The sequence below is a fragment of the Halichoerus grypus genome, chromosome 1 (genome assembly GCF_964656455.1).
Source record: "Halichoerus grypus chromosome 1, mHalGry1.hap1.1, whole genome shotgun sequence".
Classification (NCBI taxonomy): domain Eukaryota; kingdom Metazoa; phylum Chordata; class Mammalia; order Carnivora; family Phocidae; genus Halichoerus; species Halichoerus grypus.
In genome coordinates, this window is record NC_135712.1 from 120475067 (window position 1) to 120495515 (window position 20449).

General features: G+C 43.9%; 1 long non-coding RNA gene across 1 annotated transcript in view; it reads right to left on the bottom strand.

Moving 5' to 3' along the window:
* The window catches only part of LOC144379939 (uncharacterized), a 200798-nt gene that overhangs the window by 39630 nt on the left and 140719 nt on the right, over positions 1–20449 (bottom strand). The window contains exon 2 of the long non-coding RNA XR_013443503.1: positions 17994–18058. This is a non-coding gene — a long non-coding RNA (uncharacterized LOC144379939). The remainder of the gene's footprint in view (positions 1–17993; positions 18059–20449) is intronic.

Consider the following 20449-nt stretch of genomic DNA (forward strand, 5'->3'; position numbering starts at 1 on the left):
CTGTGAGTCAGGCAGCCCCACCCCAAAGATATGTACATAAAGCTCTCTAAGAGCCACTCTAGTTTCTGGTCCATTTCTCTGTGATGGGGGAGTGAAGGGTAGAAGGCTTAGGCAGAAAAGGTGGGGAGGTAAGGAATAAAGCTGGGCCTGCCCTGGTCTCAGTCTGTCAGATGGCCCCAAGGGAAAGCTTTCCCAGTGCCACGTCCCCACCTCATCTACCATCTGCTGGTGTGCTCCTCAGCAGCATACCAGAGACAGAAAGAAGAGGCAAATAATCATAGTAGTAATAACAGTCTCAGGACTATTCTAATCATTCTCTCTTGGCCCTCCTGTTGCCCTCCGGTCATCTTCCTTCTGTCAGGACTCAGTTCAACTGCACATAATCAAGAGTAAGAGCAATGGCAAGAAAAAAAGAAGAAGAATGTCGCAGGAGGGGAAGAATGAAGGGGGGGAAATCGGAGGGGGAGAAGAACCATGAGAGACGATGGACTCTGAAAAACAAACTGAGGGTTCTAGAGGGGAGGGGGGTGGGAGGATGGGTTAGCCTGGTGATGGATATTGAGGAGGGCACGTTCTGCATGGAGCACTGGGTGTTATGCACAAACAATGAATCATGGAACACTATATCTAAAACTAATGATGTAATGTATGGGGATTAACATAACAATAAAAAATTAAAAAAAAAAAAAAGAGTAAGAGCAATGGCTAACAATGGCTTTAACAAGATAAAATGTTTCTCTCTCACATAAAGAAATCCAGAGACAGTCTAGGCCTGGTATGGTGACTCCACAAAGTCTACAGGGACCCAGGCTCCCTCTAGTTTACTGCTCTTCAATTAGTGGGGCCTAGTCCTCATTTATATCACATCTCTGGACAAGGAAGCTCTTTGTCATTTTTTTTTTAGTTAAAGAAAGTCTTATTGAGGTACAATTTACCTAAAATAAAATACACACATTTTAAGTATAGAGTTTGATGAATTTTGACAAATTTAAACACTCACATTTGAGATACAGCACATTTCCATCTCCCTAGAAAGTTCTCTCATGTTCCTTTGCCATCAATGCCTCCCTTTGACATTACTATAGATTAGTTTTCCTATTCTAGAAATTCACATAAAACACAATAATTTAGAGAGCCGAGCCGGAACCACAGCCGGAGCAGGAGCAGGAGCCAGGCTGTTCGGGCACCCGCGGAAGCTCGCAGCATGCCGGGGCTGGGACCGACCTGGCCGAGCGTGCCGGCACTGCGACCACAGACAAAGGTCCCCTAGCGCCTGGGCTGCCACACTCTCGGGCTCTGCTTTGGAGTTGTGCAAAATTCAGATATGAAAACATCCCTATAGAGGACCCAATAGGATGAGGAGAATTAAGAAATAGCCTGCTGGGAGCGGAGCAAGATGGCAGAGGAGTAGGAGACCTAAATTTCGTCTGGTCCCAGGAATTCACCTGGGTAGGGATCAAACCACTCTGAACACCTACGAACTCAACAGGAGATCGAAGAAAAGAATAGCAGCAACTCTCTGAACAGAAAAGCGACCATTTTCTGGAAGGTAGGACATGTGGAGAAGTGAATCCGACGTGATATTTGGGAAGATAGACAGTGGGGGAGGGGGCCTCCATCAGCCACTTCTGGCAAGTGTTAGAGCAGCAGAGCACAAAATCGGGACTTGCAGAAGTCTGCTCCGCTGAGGAACGTCGCTCCAGTGGCTAAGCGGGGGGTGGAACCCTCGCCGGGACAGTGTGGTCTCAGGACCCTCGGGGTCACAGGAAGACCAGGGGTGCCTGAGTGTGGCAGAGCTCCCAGGTATCGGAGCTGGGAAGCCAGCTGCAGAGACGGAGCCGAGGCGTGGGCTCTCAGCTCAGGGTTGACATAAACCATGATCCGCGGCACAGTCGGGCCACTGCTCCTCCAGCAGGGACCCAGCAAGCGGCAGATCCAGGGAGACTCCCCTTCCTCCCCCGGGAGGAGCGGCATGGGAGCGCACCACAGGGGTCTGCTGGGTTTGGAGACTCCACACGGGGTTGGGTGCCTGAGATAGAAACACTCGGTCACAGGCCGGGTGAGCACGGAGTGCGGCCGGAGACCGGGGAGATGGAAGTGATTGACTGCTTTTCTCTGGGGGCACACCAAGGAGCAGGGCCCCGAGTTCTCGGCTCCTCTGGGGCGGAGATTGGGAGGCCGCCATTTTCACTCTCGTCCTCCAAAGCTGTACGGAAAGCTTGCAGGGAACAAAAGCTCCCGGGAGCAAACCGAGCAGATTACTTAGCCCCGACCGGCAAGGGCAGGGCAATTCCACCTCTGGCAAAAACATTTCGGAACCACGGCAACAGGCCCCTCCCCCAGAAGATCAGCAAGAACAGCCAAGACCAAGTTTACCGATCAATGAGAACGGCAGAACTCCAGAGCTAGGGGAATACTGCACATAGAATTCATGGCTTTTTTACCATGATTCTTTAGTCTTTCAAAGTTAATTTTTTTTAACTGTCTTTTTTTTTTGAATTTTTCCTTTTCCCTTTTTCAACCAACATCTTATCAATCCCTTGTTTAAAAATCTTTTTTATTTTTCATTTTTAGAGTCATATTCTATCCCTTCATAGTAGTTAACCTTATTTTTGGTATATATATATATAAGTTGTTATCTCTTTAAAATTTTGGGATACAGTTGCTTCTAACAGACCAAAATATACCCTAAATCTCTAGTGTATGGCTTTGTACTAGTCTCCTGTCTGATCACATTCTCTCCCTTTTTTTTTTTTTCATTTCTCTTCTTTCTTTTTTCAACCAACTTCTTATCAATTCCGTTTATAAAATCTTTTATAATTTTCATCTTTACAGTCATATTCCATCCCTTCATCGTATTTACCCTTATTTTTGTACATATATAAGATTTTCTTTCTTTAAAATTTTGGGAGGCACTTTCTTCTAACAGACCAAAATACACCCAAATCTAGTGTGTGGCACTGATCTATGCACCAGCCTGATCATATTTCATCATATTCTTTTTTTTTTTTTTTCTTTCTTTCCCTTTCTTTTCCCCCGGTTTCAGGTCTCTTCTGATTTGTTTAGTGTATATATTTTTCTGGGGTCCTTGTTACCCTGTTAGCATTTTGTTCTCTCATTCATCTGTTCTCCTCTGGACAAAATGACAAGACGGAAAAACCCACCTCAAAAAAAGAACAAGAGGCAGTACCGACTGCCAGGGACCTAATCAATATGGACATTAGTAAGATGTCAGAACTAGAGCTCAGAATGATGATTATAAAGATACTATCTAGGCTTGAAAAAAGCATGGAAGATACTAGAGAAACCCTTTCTGGAGAAATAAAAGAACTAAAATCTAACCAAGTCAAAATCAAAAAGGCTATTAATGAGGTGCAATCAAAAATGGAGGCTCTAACTGCTAGGATAAATGAGGCAGAAGAGAGAATCAGTGAGATAGAAGACCAAATGATGGAGAATAAAGAAGCTGAGAAAAAGATAAACAACTGCTGGATCACGAGGGCAGAATTCAAGAGATAAGTGATAGCATAAGACAAAACAATATTAGAATAATTGGGATCCCAGAAGAAGAAAGAGAGAGAATGGCAGAAGGTATATTGGAGCAAATTATAGCAGAGAACTTCCCTAATTTGGGGAAGGAAACAGGCATCAAAATCCAGGAGGCACAGAGAACCCCTCTCAAAATCAATAAAAATAGGTCAACACCCCAACATCTAATAGTAAAACTTAGGAGTCTCAGAGACAAAGAGAAAATCCCAAAAGCAGCTTGGGACAAGAGGTCTGTAACCTACAATGGTAGAAACATTAGATTGGCAACAGACCTATCCACAGAGACCTGGCAGGCCAGAAAGGACTGCATTATATATTCAGAGCACTAAATGAGAAAAATATGCAGCTAAGAATACTATATCCAGCTAGGCTGTCACTGAAAATAGAAGGAGAGATAAAAAGCTTCTAGGACAAACAAAAACTAAAAGAATTTGCAAACACGAACCAGCCCTACAAGAAATATTGAAAGGGGTCCTCTAAGCAAAGAGAGAGCCTAAAAGTAACATACACCAGAAAGGAACAGAGACAATATATAGTAATAGTCACCTTACAGGCAATACAATGGCACTAAATTCCTATCTTTCAATAGTTACCCTGAATGTAAATGGGCTAAATGCCCCAATCAAAAGACACAGGGTATCAGATTGGATTAAAAAACAAGACACATCGATATGCTGTCTGCAAGAGACTCATTTTTGACCCAAAGACACCCCCAGATTGAAAGTGAGGGGGTGGAAAACCATTTACCATGCTAATGGACATCAAAAGAAAGCTGGGGTGGCAATCCTTATATCAGACAAATTAGATTTTAAACCAAAGACTATAATAAGAGATGAGGAAGGGCGCTATAGCATACTTAAAGGGTCCATCCAACAAGATCTAAAAATTGTAAATATCTATGCCCCAACTCCTAGCCAATTATATAAGCCAATTAATAGCAAAATCAAAGAAACACATCGACAACAATACAATAATGGTAGGGGATTTTAAAGTCCCCTCACTGAAATGGACAGATCATCTAAGCAAAAGATCAACAAGGAAATAAAGACTTTAAATGACACACTGGACCAAATGGACTTCACAGATATATTCAGAACACTCCATCCCAAAGCAACAGAATACACATTCTTCTCTAGTGCCCATGGAACATTCTCCAGAATCGATCACATCCTAGGTCACAAATCAGGTCTCAACTGGTACCAAAAGATTAGGATCATTCCCTGCATATTTTCAGACCACAATGCTTTGAAACTAGAACTCAGTCACAAGACGAAAGTTGGAAAGAACTCAAATACATGGAGACTAAAGAACATCCTACTAAAGAATGAATGGGTCAACCAGGAAATTAAAGAAGAACTAAAAAAATTCATGGAAACCAATGAAAATGAAAACACAACTGTTCAAAATCTTTGGGATGCAGCAAAGGCATTCCTAAGAGGAAAGTATATAGCAATACAAGCCTTTCTCAAGAAACAAGAAAGGTCTCAAATACACAACCTAACCCTACACCTAAAGGAGCTGGAGAAAGAACAGCAAATAAAGCCTAAACCCAGCAGGAAAAGAGAAATAGTAAAGATCAGAGCAGAAATCAATGAAATAGAAACCAAAAGAACAGTAGAACAGATCAACAAAACTAGGAGCTGGTTCTTTGAAAGAATTGATAAGATTGATAAACCCCTGGCCAGACTTATCAAAAAAAAAAAAAAAGAGAGAGAAATGACCCAGATAGATAAAATCATGAATGAAAGAGGAGAGATCACAACCAACACCAAAGAAATACAAACAATTCTAAGAACATATTATGAGCAACTCTATGCCAGCAAATTAGATAATCTGGAAGAAATGGATGCATTCCTAGACATGTATAAACTACCAAAACTGAACCAGGAAGAAATAGAAAACCTGAACAGACCACAGACCCATAACCACTAAGGAAATTGAAGCAGTCATCAAAAATCTCCCAACAAACAAGAGCCCAGGGCCAGATGGCTTCCCAGGGGAATTCTACCAAACATTTAAAGAAGAATTAATACCTATTCTTCTGAAACTGTTCCAAAAAATAGAAATGGAAGGAAAACTTCCAAACTCATTTTATGAGGCCAGCATTACCTTGATCCCACAATCAGGCAAAGACCTCATCAAAAAGGAGAATTACAGACCAATATCCCTGATGAACATGGATGCAAAAATTCTCACCAAAATACTAGCCAATAGGATCCAACAGTACATTAAAAGGATTATTCACCACGACCAAGTGGGATTTATTCCCAGGCTGCCAGGTTGGTTCAACATCCACAAATCGATCAGTGTGATACAATATATTAATAAAAAAAAGAACAAGAACCATATGATCCTCTCAATAGATGCAGAAAAAGCATTTGACAAAGTACAGCATCCTTTGGGTACATACCTCAATATCATAAAAGCCATCTATGAAAAACCCACAACGAATATCATTCTCAATGGGGAAAAACTGAGAGCTTTCCCCCTAAGGTCAGGAACACGGCAGGGATGTCCACTATCACCACTGCTATTCAACATAGTATTAGAAGTCCTAGCCACAACAATCAGATAACAAAAAGAAATAAAAGGCATCCGAATCAGCAAAGAAGTCAAACTCTCACTCTTTGCAGATGATATGATACTTTATGTGGAAAACCCAAAAGACTCCACCCCAAAACTGCTAGAACTCATACAGGAATATATGGCAGGATATAAAATCAATGCACAGAAATCAGTGGCATTCCTATACACCAACAACAGGACAGAATAAAGGGAAATTAAGGAGTCGATCCCATTTACAACTGCACCCAAAACCATAAGATACCTAGGAATAAATCTAACCAAAGAGGCAAAGAATCTGTACTCAGAAAACTATAAAATACTCATGAAAGAAATTGAGGAAGACACAAAGAAATGGAAAAACGTTTCATGCTCTTGGATTGGAAGAACAAATATTGTGAAGATGTCAATGCTACCTAGAACAATCTACACATTTAATGCAATCCCTATCAAAATACCATCCACTTTTTTCAAAGAAATGGAACAAATAATCCTAAAATTTGTATGGAACCAGAAAAGACCCCGAATATCCCGAGGAATGTTGAAAAAGAAAAGCAAAGCTGGCGGCATCACAATTCCAGACTTCAAGCTCTATTACAAAGCTGTAATCATCAAGACAGTATGATACTGGCACAAAAACAGACACATAGATCAATGGAACAGAATAGAGAGCCCAGAAATGGACCCTCAACTCTATGGTCAACTCGTCTTCGACTAAGCAGGAAAGAATGTCCAGTGGAAAAAAGACAGTCTCTTCAACAAATGGTGTTGGGAAATTTGGACAGCCACATGGAGAAGAATGAAACTAGACCATTTCCTTACACCACACACAAAAATAGACTCAAAATGGTTGAAAGACCTAAATGTGAGACAGGAGTCCATCAAAATCCTAGAGGAGAACACAGGCAGCAACCTCTTCGACCTCAGCCGCAGCAACTTCTTCCTAGAAACATTGCCAAAGGCAAGGGAAGCAAGGGCAAAAATGAACTATTGGGACTTCATCAAGATAAAAAGCTTTTGCACAGCAAAGGAAACAGTCAACAAAACCAAAAGACAACCGACAGAATGGGAGAAGATATTTGCAAATGACATATCAGATAAAGGGCTAGTATCCAAGATCTATAAAGAACTTCTCAAACTCAACACCCAAAGAACAAATAATCCAATCAAGAAATGGGCAGAAGACATGAACAGACATTTTTCCAAAAAGGACATCCAAATGGCCAACAGTACATGAAAAAATGCTCAACACCGCTCAGCATCAGGGAAATCCAAATCAAAACCTCAATGAGATACCACCTCACACCAATCAGAATGGCTAAAATTAACAAGTCAGGAAACGACAGATGTTGGCGGGGATGTGGAGAAAGGGGAACCCTCCTACACTGTTGGTGGGAATGCAAGCTGGTGCAGCCACTCTGGAAAACAGTATGGAGGTTCCTCAAAAAGTTGAAAATAGAGCTACTGTATGACCCAGGAATTGCACTACTGGGTATTTACCCCAAAGATACAAATATAGTGATCCGAAGGGGTACGTGTACCCCAATGTTTATAGCAGCAATGTCCACAATAGCCAAACTATGGAAAGAGGCAAGATGTCCATCAACAGATGAATGGATAAAGAAGATGTGAGATATATATATATATATATATATATATATATATATATATATATATATATATATATATATATAATGGAATATTATGCAGCCATCAAAAAAACCCCGAAATCTTGCCATTTGCAATGACGTGGATGGAACTAGAGGGTATTATGCTAAGCGAAATAAGTCAATCAGAGAAAGACAAGTATCATATGATCTCACTGATATGAGGAATTCTTAATCTCAGGAAACAAACTGAGGGTTGCTGGAGTGGTGGGGGATGGGAGGGATGCGGTGGCTGGGTGATAGACATTTGGGAGGGCATGGCTATGGTGAGCGCTGTGAATTGTGTAAGACTGATGAATCACAGACCTGTACCTCTGAAACAAATAATACATTATATGTTAAAAAATTAAAAGAAGAAGATAGTAGGAAGAGAAAAATGAAGCGGGGGAAATCGGAGGTGGAGACGAACCATGAGAGACTATGGACTCTGAGAAAGAAACTGAAGCTTCTAGAGGGGAGGCGGGTGGGGGGATGGGTTAGCCTGGTGATGGGTATTAAAGAGGGCATGTATTGAATGGAGCACTGGGTGTTATATGCAAACAATGAATCATGGAACACTACATAAAAAACTAATGATGTGATGTATGGTGATTAACGTAACAATAAAATAAAAATTTTTAAAAATGCAATAATTTAGAATTTACTCGTCTGTGTCTGGATTCTGTCACTCAGCATAACACTTCTGAGATATACCTGTGTTATATGTATCAGCAGAATTTTATTGCTGAATAATATTCTGTAGTATGAATGGGCTATTCTTTATTCACATATTGATAAACATTCACCTATTTCTTCTCCCTCTTTTAGAAGACTTTTTAGAAGTTCCACATAACATTTCTTCTGGATTTCAATGGCCAAAAATAGTCCCCTGGCCACACCTAGCTATAAGGAAGCTGAGAAATGCAACCCTTTAGGTGGGTGGCAGTTGGGATTTTTCTCTAGAAGGAAAGGGAGAGTGGATGATGGGCACAAAGAGAGGTCTCATGGTGGACCAAGAAACCAAAATCCAAAGAAGCAGTGATTTCCCTAAAGTCACCTAGGTCCTCATAACGGAGATGGGTCAAGGTTCCAGATTTAGGACCTTTCCAATCTGTGCCCAGCAGACCATTTCACATTGAGTGGGAATCACCCACTGGCCGATGTCCACAGAGTCCAGGGTACTAGGAGAGAGCACCATGAAGTAGCAGCCCAGCATCAGGAAAGAGGGATAATGCTGACGCCATGGAGCATGTGACTGAGCATTTGCTAATAAGTACCAGGCCTTTACCCAATGTGCCAGTAATCTATAAAGCCATCCAGTGGGCTAGTTACTCCTGTTAGCCCCATTTCTCAGATGAGAAAACTGACGTTAAGAGAGGTTAAGTAACCTACCTGAGGTCACGCAGCTAGCAAATGGTATCTATAGGGTTCCAGACCTGCAGTTCTACTGAATGTCAGTTCTGACCGCAGAGAGAAATACACTTTAGAGTTGCTTCCAACAGGTAGAGGAGACTGTAGCTTGAGACGCATAAATAAAGAGTCCTTTCCGAGCCCCGCCTGTCAGCCTCGGGGGCCTGCCACAAACCCCTACTCTCCTAATTCACTCAGGACTTCTTCTCATAACTCCGCTCTCCTCCATTTCATGCCTATAATGTATTAACATAAACAACGGTGCTGACAGCAGCTCAGTTCTAACGGGCTCATGCTGGAATCTGACTGATGATTTTCATCAGGGAAAAGACTAAACAGGTTAAGATGATTAAATTTTCTTAAACCTACAGCTAAGCCTAATCAAAGCCATTTGTGCAGAGGTGTGCATGTGTTTTCCTTTGCTGGAAGGTTGATTGGCAGTTTCAAATAGATGACTATGACTTCTGGGGGAACAGGGTTAAAATAAAGCATTTTCCACAACTTGCACACATTAGCATAGGCCATTTCCACTTCCCTGTCTAGGATGGAACTATCATTTTCCCCGAGAAACCTCTGATGATGAAAATAAAATTCAGAGAATCTATATTTTATCCTCTCCCTCCCTGCTTCTCCCACCCCAGCTTGTGTCCTTTTACAATGAGAGCTGTCTGTGTTGAATGGATAGGAAAGGGCCGTAGCTTCCAGGAGTTGGAAGACTCAGGAGCCTCTTACACAACCTGCATTTATTATCTTGGGCAAGACCTCTCCCCTCTGTGGGCCCTAGTTACCCTGTCTGTGCAATGGGAGGCTGGCCCTGGGGATCTCCTATTTATCACTCCTGGTCAGTGGCGGAGGGGCACAGCAAATGAGGCAAGGCAGGAATCAAGCTCCATGTGTGTGATGTTCTTTGTCACACAGAGCTCCTAAGAGGACTTGCTGATTAGGTCATATAACCTACGTAGATACTGAAGGGGGTGCACATAGAAGGGAGGAGGAAACTCCTGATCAGAGTTCCCTAACACATTACTGGCTGGCTGTTTGCCCTCATTATAGCATCAGATGCCAAAATGCTGACCACCCCACCCACCCACTGGGAATGCATCTGTAGACTCTTACAGACACCTCCTCACAGCACGGTACAGCTTCCTATTGATGGCCGTGCACTCTCTGTCTCTTTGACCCCTTTCTCGGCACCTTCCTAAGTGGTCCTCCTCATAGCCTTTTACTGCTCAGGGTCCCTCTTCCCAGTAGGTAGATCTTGTCAAGACAGCTTGAGCCCTAGTCTGTCCACATGACATACAGGAAATGCTCATGCGAGGCCGCTCTACTGCCCTTGCCCTTGCCCCTCCCCTTGCCACCACAGGTCACTCCAGCCAGCCCTCCAAGTCCCTGGAAAGAAGCAGGTAGCAGTCTCCATGTACGCAACCACTCCCAAACTTCGGGTGATGTATGCTATAACCACTCTCACTGCCCTTCTTTCTCTTCATGTAGCAAGACAGCCCATGGGTTTCTGAAGCTCAGCAAATATCCTGCCAGGTGGTAGTACCAAACTCCTCTTCTGACAGCCCACTCCCTATCTCTGCAAGTACTTCTGAAGTCCTATAAATCTGTTTGGGGGAAGCATCTCTTTTTTTTTTTTTTTAAAGATTTTATTTATTTATTTGACAGAGAGAGACACAGAGAGAGAGGGAACACAAGCAGGGGGACTGGGAGAGGGAGAAGCAGGCTTCCCATGGAGCAGGGAGCCCGATGCAGGGCTCGATCCCAGGACGCTGGGATCATGACCTGAGCCGAAGGCAGACGCTTAACCGACTGAGCCACCCAGGTGCCCTGGAAGCATCTCTTTCTTAATCATGAAGTAGGGGATATGGGAGGACACAAAGACAACTGAATTGCTCTCAAATCTCTATTTTCTTCTATGTAGGCTGGAGATAGATGATGGGGATGAGAAGTCACTGGACCATTTCTGCTACCTTTTAGTAATCTGCAAAGAAGTGTATGGAATCTTTATAATGTATTTTTTTTTAAATTTGGGGGCTTCAGCCAATCTCCTAAAACATCAATATTGGGTTACACAGTTTTTAGGGTCTTTCCCAGTACTTTCTCCTAGAAAAAGAAGAGCAAACTAAACCCAGAACAAGCAGAAGAAAGGAAATAAAGACTAGAGTAGAAAAAAAAAAAAAAAGAAATAAAGACTAGAAAAATAATAGAGAAAATCAGTAAAACCAAAAGTCATTCTCTGAAAAGATCAACAAAATTGACTAAATTTGAGCTAGACTGGTGAAAACAAAAAGAGAGAAGGTTCAAATAACTAAAATCAGAAACAAGAGAGAAGACATCACTACCAATCTTATAAAAACAAAAAGGCTTACAGGCATACCACATTTTACTGGGCTTCATTTTATTGAGCTTGTATAGACATTGCATTTTTTAACAAATTGAAGGTTTGACAACCCTGCATTGAGCATCTATAGGCACCATTTTTCTATCAGCATTTGTTCACTTTGTGTCTCTGTGTCACATTTTGGTAATTCTTGAAATATTTCAAACTTTTTCATTATTATTATATTTGTTATGGTTACCTGGGATCAGTGATTACAAGTCTCTGAAAGCTCAGATGATGGTTAGCATTTTTTAGTAATAAAGTCTTTTTATTTATTTATTTATTTATTCACTTTTAACTAGTTTTTTTTTAATTATTATCAGTGCATTTGTTTTTTAGACATGCTATTGCACACTTAATACATAGCATAAACATAACTTTTATATGTCCTCGGAAACCAAAAATTCATTTGACTCACCTTATTGTGATATTCACTTTACTGCAGTAGTCTGGAACAAAACTCACAATATCTCCCAGGTAAGCCTGTATAAGGGAATACTTCAAACAACCATAGGCCAACAAATTAGATAACTTAGTTGAGATGGACAAATTCCTAGAAAGATGCAAACTATCCAAACTGACTCAAGAAGAAATAGAAAATCTGAATGGACCTATAACAAGAAAAGAGAATTAGTAATTTAAAAACTTCCCACAAATAAAAGCCCAGTGTCAGAGGATTTCCCTGAATTATACCAAAACATTTAAAGAAAAATTAATACCAAACCATCACAAACTCTTCCAAAAAAACAGAAAGGAACACTTCTCAACTCATTATGTGAGACCAGAATTACCTTGATACTGAAATCAAAGGCATCATAAGAAAGCTAAAGATCAATAATTTTTATGAACATATATGCAAAAGTCCTCAACAAGGGGCGCCTGGGTGGCTCAGCCGTTAAGTGTCTGCCTTCGGCTCAGGTCATGATCTTGGGTCCTGGGATCGAGCCCCACATCGGGCTCCATGCTTGGCGGGAAGCCTGCTTCTCCCTCTCCCACTCCCCCTGCTTGTGTTCCCTCTCTTGCTGTGTGTCGCTCTGTCAAATAAATAAATAAGATCTTTAAAAAAAAATCCTCAACAAAATACTAGCAAACTGAATTCAGCAAATAAAAAGGATTATACACTATGACCAAGAGGGATTTATCCCAGTAATGCAAGGTTGGTTTAACACCTGAAAATCAATGTAATACACCATATTAATATAAAAAAGGGCACACACACACACACACACAAAGACACCCACATGATCATCTCAATAGATACAGAAAAAGCACGTGGCAAACCCAAAAGAGAGGAGACAGAAAAGGTGCTCCAGGCAGAGAAAACAACCTAATTAAAGTCACAAGGGAAAAAGTTTTATTTGGAGGATAAAGAGAATAAAGAAGATATTTTCAGAAGGAAATCTGAATCTATGGAGATCCTTGAATGCCAGTTTAAGGGATCAAGGGGGGAGCCATGAGAGTTTTGAGCAGAGCTCTGGCATAATGAAAGTCACATTCTAGGAAGTTAATCTGGATCAAAATATCCAGTAATGAATTTATATACACCAATGTGTCTCTAAGATACAGCGTAACAATAACCAAAATTTCCTGGAGGGTATCACAATTTAATTTACTCCCAGGATAGATCCATGCTTTGCAGCAGGAAGTAAATATAGGTTTTGAGGCCCTATTTAAGAAAAAGAAAATAAAATTACAAAGCAAAATTAGGTACAAAAATAATATATATTTAGAATAAAAAAGAAATCACAACAAATTACTATGTGCCCATAGCTACTCCAGGTCCTTCGATACAAGGAGTGGAAAGAAGCAAGAATCTTAACCAATGCGGTTATTATATCTGACTTTTCCAAACTGTATGTCCATGTGAACACAATTGTACAGGCCTTGGAAGGACTCCTACAAATGAGTTTGAGCCTCCTCTGCCTCATGATGAATCTGTGCACAAGTGTGCTGGAGGTCAGTGTGTATGGGCTCATGAGAACCAATCGTTAACACCTCTTCCCAACTTAATGTTCAGTGATGTCATGTTGGCAGCTTAAGATCAGCCATGGTGGGAATATTTATACCACAGAAATTGTCAAATGTTACAAATTAGGACTTTTTCCAACCCTAGAAAGCTAGTTGTTAACCATTTGTCACTAGAACACTGAATTCACTTCTATTTATGGCTAAAGTATAAATCCAGTTCTGATCCTTGGCACAAAGTCCCTGTCATTGGCTATCATAGCTGGACTACTCAGAGGTCAAAATCATTAGACTCAGTATCAAATCGGGAGGGGTCTCTCAAGGTCAGTGGTCTCAGAGCCTTCCATCTGTGCATTGACCACTCTCCCCTTATCTGTCCTTCACCTACCAAAAACCCCAAAGCCGCCCTGTCAGCACTGTCATGCAGATGACATGAGGACATTTCAGATCAGGATTGAGTGTGAGCTTTTCTCTAACCTAGTAGGGGCAAGGAGACAGGCTCACAGGGGAGGAAGACTCTCTAAGCTACACGCCTTGAAGTCCTCCAAGATAACAACCCTAAAGATGGAAGCCATGCCCTGAGCCATCTCAATGATCCACTGGCTCCATGCATGAGGTGACCTGAGTCTCCTGGATGAGGTGACATTTCTGGCCTTCAGCACTCTCATAGCAGTGAGGCCCTATCTTCTCCCCCATGCCCACATCTCCTCTCATTTCCCCTACATATTCTCACCCCCAGTTCTAAGGAGCCCCTCATTCCAATATGATGAGCTAAGGGAAGGGGTCCATTTTTTCTTCTCCTTGTGCTCTCCAGAATTCACAGGTTTTGACCCTCTTCTTACTCTCCCTTCCCTCTCCACAGTGAGGCTGCCTCGGGTTTTAGTGGAGAAGCCAGCCTTCTCCACCCATTCTCTGGAACTGCAGGCCCATTTCACAGATAGAGAAACTAAGCCTCAGAAATCAGGAGTCACACTGAGGCCTGCCTGACTCCAGTATCCATGCCCTTTTCATTCCATTACATTGCCTCTTGAATCAGTGTGGGTTATGTCACCCACCAGCAGGGAGCCAGGTTCCTAGGAAGACTGCAGCCCAATCCCCCAACACAGGGTTCAGAATACACAGAATTCCCCAGGTGGCCATCCCCAGCTCTAAGGCTGTGGATTGAACACGTGGGAGAGGTGGCAGGATAAAGACAAGGAATAGAGGGACGCCTGGGTGGCTCAGTCGTTAAGCATCTGCCTTCAGCTCAAGTCATGATCCCAGGGTCCTGGAATCGAGCCCTGCATCGGGCTCCCTACTCCGCAGGGTACTCCCTACTCCTACTCCCCGTGCTTGTGTTCTCTCTCTCGCTGTGTCTCTCTATGTCAAATAAATAAATAAAATCTTTAAAAAAAAAAAAAAGACAAGGAATAGAAGGGGTTAGGTGGGGTACAGTAGTGTCCCAGTGTTATGGCCTGAGGACATTAACTGAATGGTACTCAGGGGACCATACGTGTTTCCTGCCCATCGCTGGGGATAGTCATGTCTAGGTGTGCAGCATCCATCAGCCAGCATCATAACTGCCCATGAGCACAGCTGCCCAGGCTCTACATGAGCACCCTTTGGGAATAGACACTGATACCAGCAGTGGTTTTGGGATTGCACTTTGAACCAAAAGATGTAGGGCTGAATCTTGGCTCTGGTACTAACTAGACATGGGACCACAGGGAGTCACCTAACTTCTCTGAGGCTCAGTTTCACTCCCTGTAAAACTGAGGCAGTAAAAGCACCCACCGTACGGGCGATCCGCAGGGTTAAGAGATAATGCATATAAAGTGTTTAGTGCCTAGCATATAGGAACCATATACAGTGGTTATTACTGTTATTGCTAAGATTGCACTATACTGACAAATGTTTGCTGACCGAATGGATGGCAGTCCTTGCCCAGTTATCCAGCAAACCAGGGATGAGAGGCCAGTTCACTCAAAGGAGGTAGTGTAGTCTGGTGGTTAGGCACATATACTTTGAGGTCATGGCACAGAGGTTCAAAATCCCGGCTCAGCCTGGACAAATTACCTAACCCCTCTGTGCACCAGTTTCCTCATCTGTAAAATGGGGGCAATAATGGCACCTAATTAATAAGATAAATAGGTGTAGATAGGTACAAAGGATATATATTTTTAAAGGATTAAACTGATATTTGTAAAGAACTGAAAACAGTGCCTGGCACATTTCAAGCGCTATTCAGTGTGAGCTTCTGCCACATCCAGGTGTCAGCCTACGGCTGTCGGCCAAGAAGAGGGCACTGGGCCCCAGGACTGAATTACTCCCTCCAGGAGCTTTTGCCCGGCCACATCACCCCATACAGAAGGTCTCCCACAGCTGCCAGACCTCTGTCATCTGTATCACTGGCCCCACCACTCACGCTGCTCAGATTTCCAATTATTTGTCCTGTTTTGAATTCAAGTGGAATATTAGCAGTGAGTCTGGCTTTATTAATGGCGGTGTCTTTAGTGTTATCGACTTTCTCACTCACTCCTCACTCTCACTCCAAGAAGCTCTGTTTCCTTTAATTAAGCCCCGTGCTAAGTGCTGAGCAGGTGACGTGAGTCTGGAAAGGCCTTTGTTCTGGGACTTAGGCACTTTCTCATGGACTGGAGGTTGGAGAGACAGTGCACTGCTGCCTTTGAAGTCTGACATCCATCCCCACAACCAGAGAAGTGGGACAGTGTGGGGAGCCAGGCCCGTGAGGCAGGAACCCAGCTCTCCCCCCAGGCTGCCTCCCTTATACCTGTGAAGTGGGGGTGGGGTGCACGAGAGTATCCCCACCATTACTCCCAGCACTGTGACATCAGCATCTACTGAGGACTGGATGGTGTCAGCCCAGCAGATGGGAGGTTCCATTCTGCAGACTCGGTGATGGGGTAACAAAAGCCACAGGTACCCCAAAGGGAGCAAGGCATAGAGAAAGCAGCCCAAACTTTGCATGACAGAGCTCAGGTTTGAATCCTGGCCCTGCACTGCCTTGGCAAGTTACTTAAGCATGTGAAGCCTCAACTGCCTCCTCTGTAAAATGGGGCAATGGAATCTACCTCTCAGGAGATGAGATGTGGGAGCTATCTTCAATGGAACCCTGCTATTAGGATCTCACTGCACAAAGTGCTTGCTGTTTGAAGGACAATTCTTCCCAGCCTCCAAGTCCTGCTTGGCCATCAGCCACCTCAGTATGCTTTCCTGATCGCCAACACTGAATTAATCCCACTCTTCTCTGCATGTTTCTGTACATTGTCATGGATGGATGCATCCACACATCACCACATGCATCCTCTGCTATGGAAGGATAGTGTAGAGGACAATACGGGAAGAGAGGGAACACTGAATGGGAGGAAGTCATTAAGGGAGACAAACTATATGAGACTGTTGACTCCGGGAAACAAGCTGAGGGTTGGGGAAAGGGAGGTGGGTGGGGGGGATGGGGTAACTGGGTGATGGGAATTAAAGAGGGCATGTGATATGATGAGCAGTGGGTGTTATATTCAACTAATGAACCATTGAACATTATATCAAAAACTAATGATGTACTATACTTTGGCCAATTGAATTTAATGGAAAAAAAAAGAAAAGAAAGGATGGCGGACATGTATTTCTAGCTATGGTCTGCTTCTTACTCTATTTTTGGCAGCTGAGTGGAGAAGGAGGCAGGCTCAGGAAATAGTAGGCACTTAGTGACTGAAACGGTTGAGTTCAGCTCAATTTACTTCATAGTAATAGTATCACCATAGTTGCCAAGCAGACTCAGGCAAGACAGGCTTGCTCTCGGTTCTCTAAGCCTTTCTAAGCACCATTCAGAAAAGTGGGAGCCAAAGCAGGTGATTCACTGTTAAGTGAGGACACAGAAGGTTGTGTGTAAAGCCCCAGCATAGTATCCACCTACCACAAGGAAATACCCAGCAAATGTCATAGCATTGTTGCTGATGCCACAAGGGCCTTGATCATGAATGCCATGATGAACGTGACTGGCTCACCCAGACGAGTATCGGCGCCTGCATCCCCCGCCCACCCCCGGCCTCACCATGTGGTTGGAAAGCCCCATCTCCTTCAGCTGGCCCCCAATGCCCAACACATGACCCAAGACAACCACCACACTCTCCTGGTTCATCTCCCAGCCAAGGGGGCTGCTGTGGAGTGGGCAGGAAGACAGACAGCCAGGAGACCTCTGTAAGGTGCTAAACAGCAGTGTAGGGGCCCCTTTTCTGGGGGTCTGGGGCAAGGAGCCTTAGTCCTGGCCCTGCCACCAATTTCACAATCAAGCCTCTTCCTCCCCCACCCCACCCCGGGGGACTGTCTCACCTCCCTGGTGAAGCCCTACCCACCCTCCCAATCTCTTGTCTGCTCTTCCATCAGGGTGCCCCCAGAGCCCTTGGAGGGATTCTCCACAGCATACATGACACTTCCTCCTGTAGAAGGAGTTGGCTATAGTTGGCAGCTGCAGCTCTTACCTCCCCTCCAAGCCTGTGGGCTCCTCCTGGCTGGGTCTGCTCTAATTCTTCTGTGTCCCCAGCACCTAGAGGAAGAGCCAACACAGAGCAGGCAGTCAGAAAAAGTCTGGCAAACTGGCTTCAGTCACAGAATTATGTCCATGAATATTTGATTTTGATAGTCTCTACACTTCCCTCAGTTCTAGAAGAATCTAGTCAGCACTCTTGGACACTAGTTCTGTGCCTTCTGTGTAAGTCAGAGCACTGGGTGTTATACGAAAACAATGAATCGTAGAGCACCACATCAAAATCTAAAAAAAAAAAAGGAAAGCTTATGTGTGTATGAGACAGCTTGGGTAGGAAAATTTACCTTTCTTTTGCATATTTTATGAAATCTAAATAGACATCAAGTATTTCCAATGACAATTTAGATATTCAATGGATTTTCAAGACTTAGTATTAAAAAAACAGGTAAAATATTTCATTGATTTTTTCTTATAATAAAATAATTATTTTAATAAAAAAAAAGAACTACTGGTCTCTGTGTGAAAGACTAAAACCCAACTCAAACTGGTTGAAACAGACGAGAGCCAGTAAAGTATTGGATTAAAGTGCGTGTGAATCACCCACGTCTGGATTCAGGTGCTTGACCATGGACCTAAGAATCACTCTATGTTCCTCAGTTGCACTTCCCACGTACTGGTCTCGCTTTCAGAGGCGCTTCCCCCATGAAGTGACCAGATGACCACCAGGAGCTCCACCTTTGGTTCTCCTAGTTTAGCAATTCCAGAGCACAGAACGTGCCTCTCTCGCGGTAGCTCGGGCAGCCTTCCCAAGGAGGTCTCATTGACCTGACATGAGTCACTTGCCCACCTCTGAACACATCTCCGCGGCCAAGAGGAGTGGTGCTCTGATTGGCCAGCTCTGGGTCACGTGCCCTCCACAGGCACCTAGAGCTGGGAGGAGTCTGGTCAGCCCTGCCCAGACCACATGGACCTTGGACTGACACTGGAGGCGGGGAGGGGGTAGGGGATACTTTCCCCAAGGGAAATCATCGTACTCTTTCCAGAAGAAGGAGAATCGCCACTGGTCGGCAAAAGCAATAAATACTTACCTGAGTGCCCCCATTAAAAATAAGGCAAGAAATGGAACAAGTCCAGATTGCAAAGGAACATCTAACAGCCTTCATGAGACAGCACACTAAGCAAAAACAATCCAAGCTAGTGAATGTCTAACCAAGAGCCAGCTCTATCTCATTGAAGCTCAATGGTGTGTCACAGACTCTCGGAGCTATTGGAAATGAAAAGAGCAGGCTAGAGCAGTCTAGGAGGCTTCCCAGAAGCGGAGGCGGGGTTTGAATGACTGGCAGGCCGAAGAAAAAGGGAGGATGTGTTTCTGGGCTGCTATGCTCAGGCATCAGGGCAACAGGGCTGGTCTCGCGCGTCATACCAGAGCACAGAGCTGTCACAGGACCATGCTGGGGGTGTGAGGGGTGCGGAGGGAGGTGCACGGGAGAAGAGCCTCGCCCTTCCAAAGGGCTAGGCTCCACCCACAGGACCAGAGCCAGCAAGATCAAAATCTAATTTACTCATTAGGCGTGTTTCTTCTGTACAAATCAAATCATGGGCTATTTTTCCACATCGTAAATATTGTTTTAAACTCTTGCTCATAGGCAATTAGATTACAAGCATCGCCTGGTGAGCTATACGCCAGCGCATTTGGCGGGCCGCTGGCTGCTTTGCGAGCAGTTTCCTTTTGAAATGTTTCCCAATGATTTTTAAGGGTCTTTGAAATCTTCTCCCTAGTGATGCGTGAGGGCCCTTGTCTGTGGCCATTAATCTCCATAACGGCCCAAGAGAGACTCAGTCTCATCTGTGTTCATTTCCAAACGGCCTAGCTGAGCTCCACACCCCTCCTTATTTCTCCCTGCTCCTCTTCACAGTCAGCTACACCCCTTCCCCACCCCGGTGTGGGGTTAATTAAAAACCCAGGAAAGCACACAGTCTGAGCACCAGCCCTCACGGATTTACATACCGGTGCCAAGTTCTTCACTCATTTTGAGCAAGTTATTTCATCTGTCCTCCATGGGCTTCAGTTTTGACATCTGTAGAATGGGGCTGATTCTTGTCTCACCAGAGTGGCCCCTATTCTCCTCTGCTGGCCTTTCTGGGCCCTCCTGAGCTCCCACAGCTGACTAAAAGACTTGTGTTCTTACTTCTCTCCCAAACACTCCCTTCCATTTCAGATCAGACACTAGCCCCTTCACGTGCCCTCTGCCCTGGCTCACATTAGGCCCTGCCCTGGGGTGACAGCCGTCTCCTTGAGACCCATATAACCCCAACCTGATCTGGCTGGCCGCCAGGGCCACCTTCTCCAGGACGTGTGTCATGACTGCCTTGGCCCTCGGTTACCTCTATCTTTTGTGGACATCCACCCTATGAGACACAGTTTAGTCTCTGATAATCATAACAGTAACT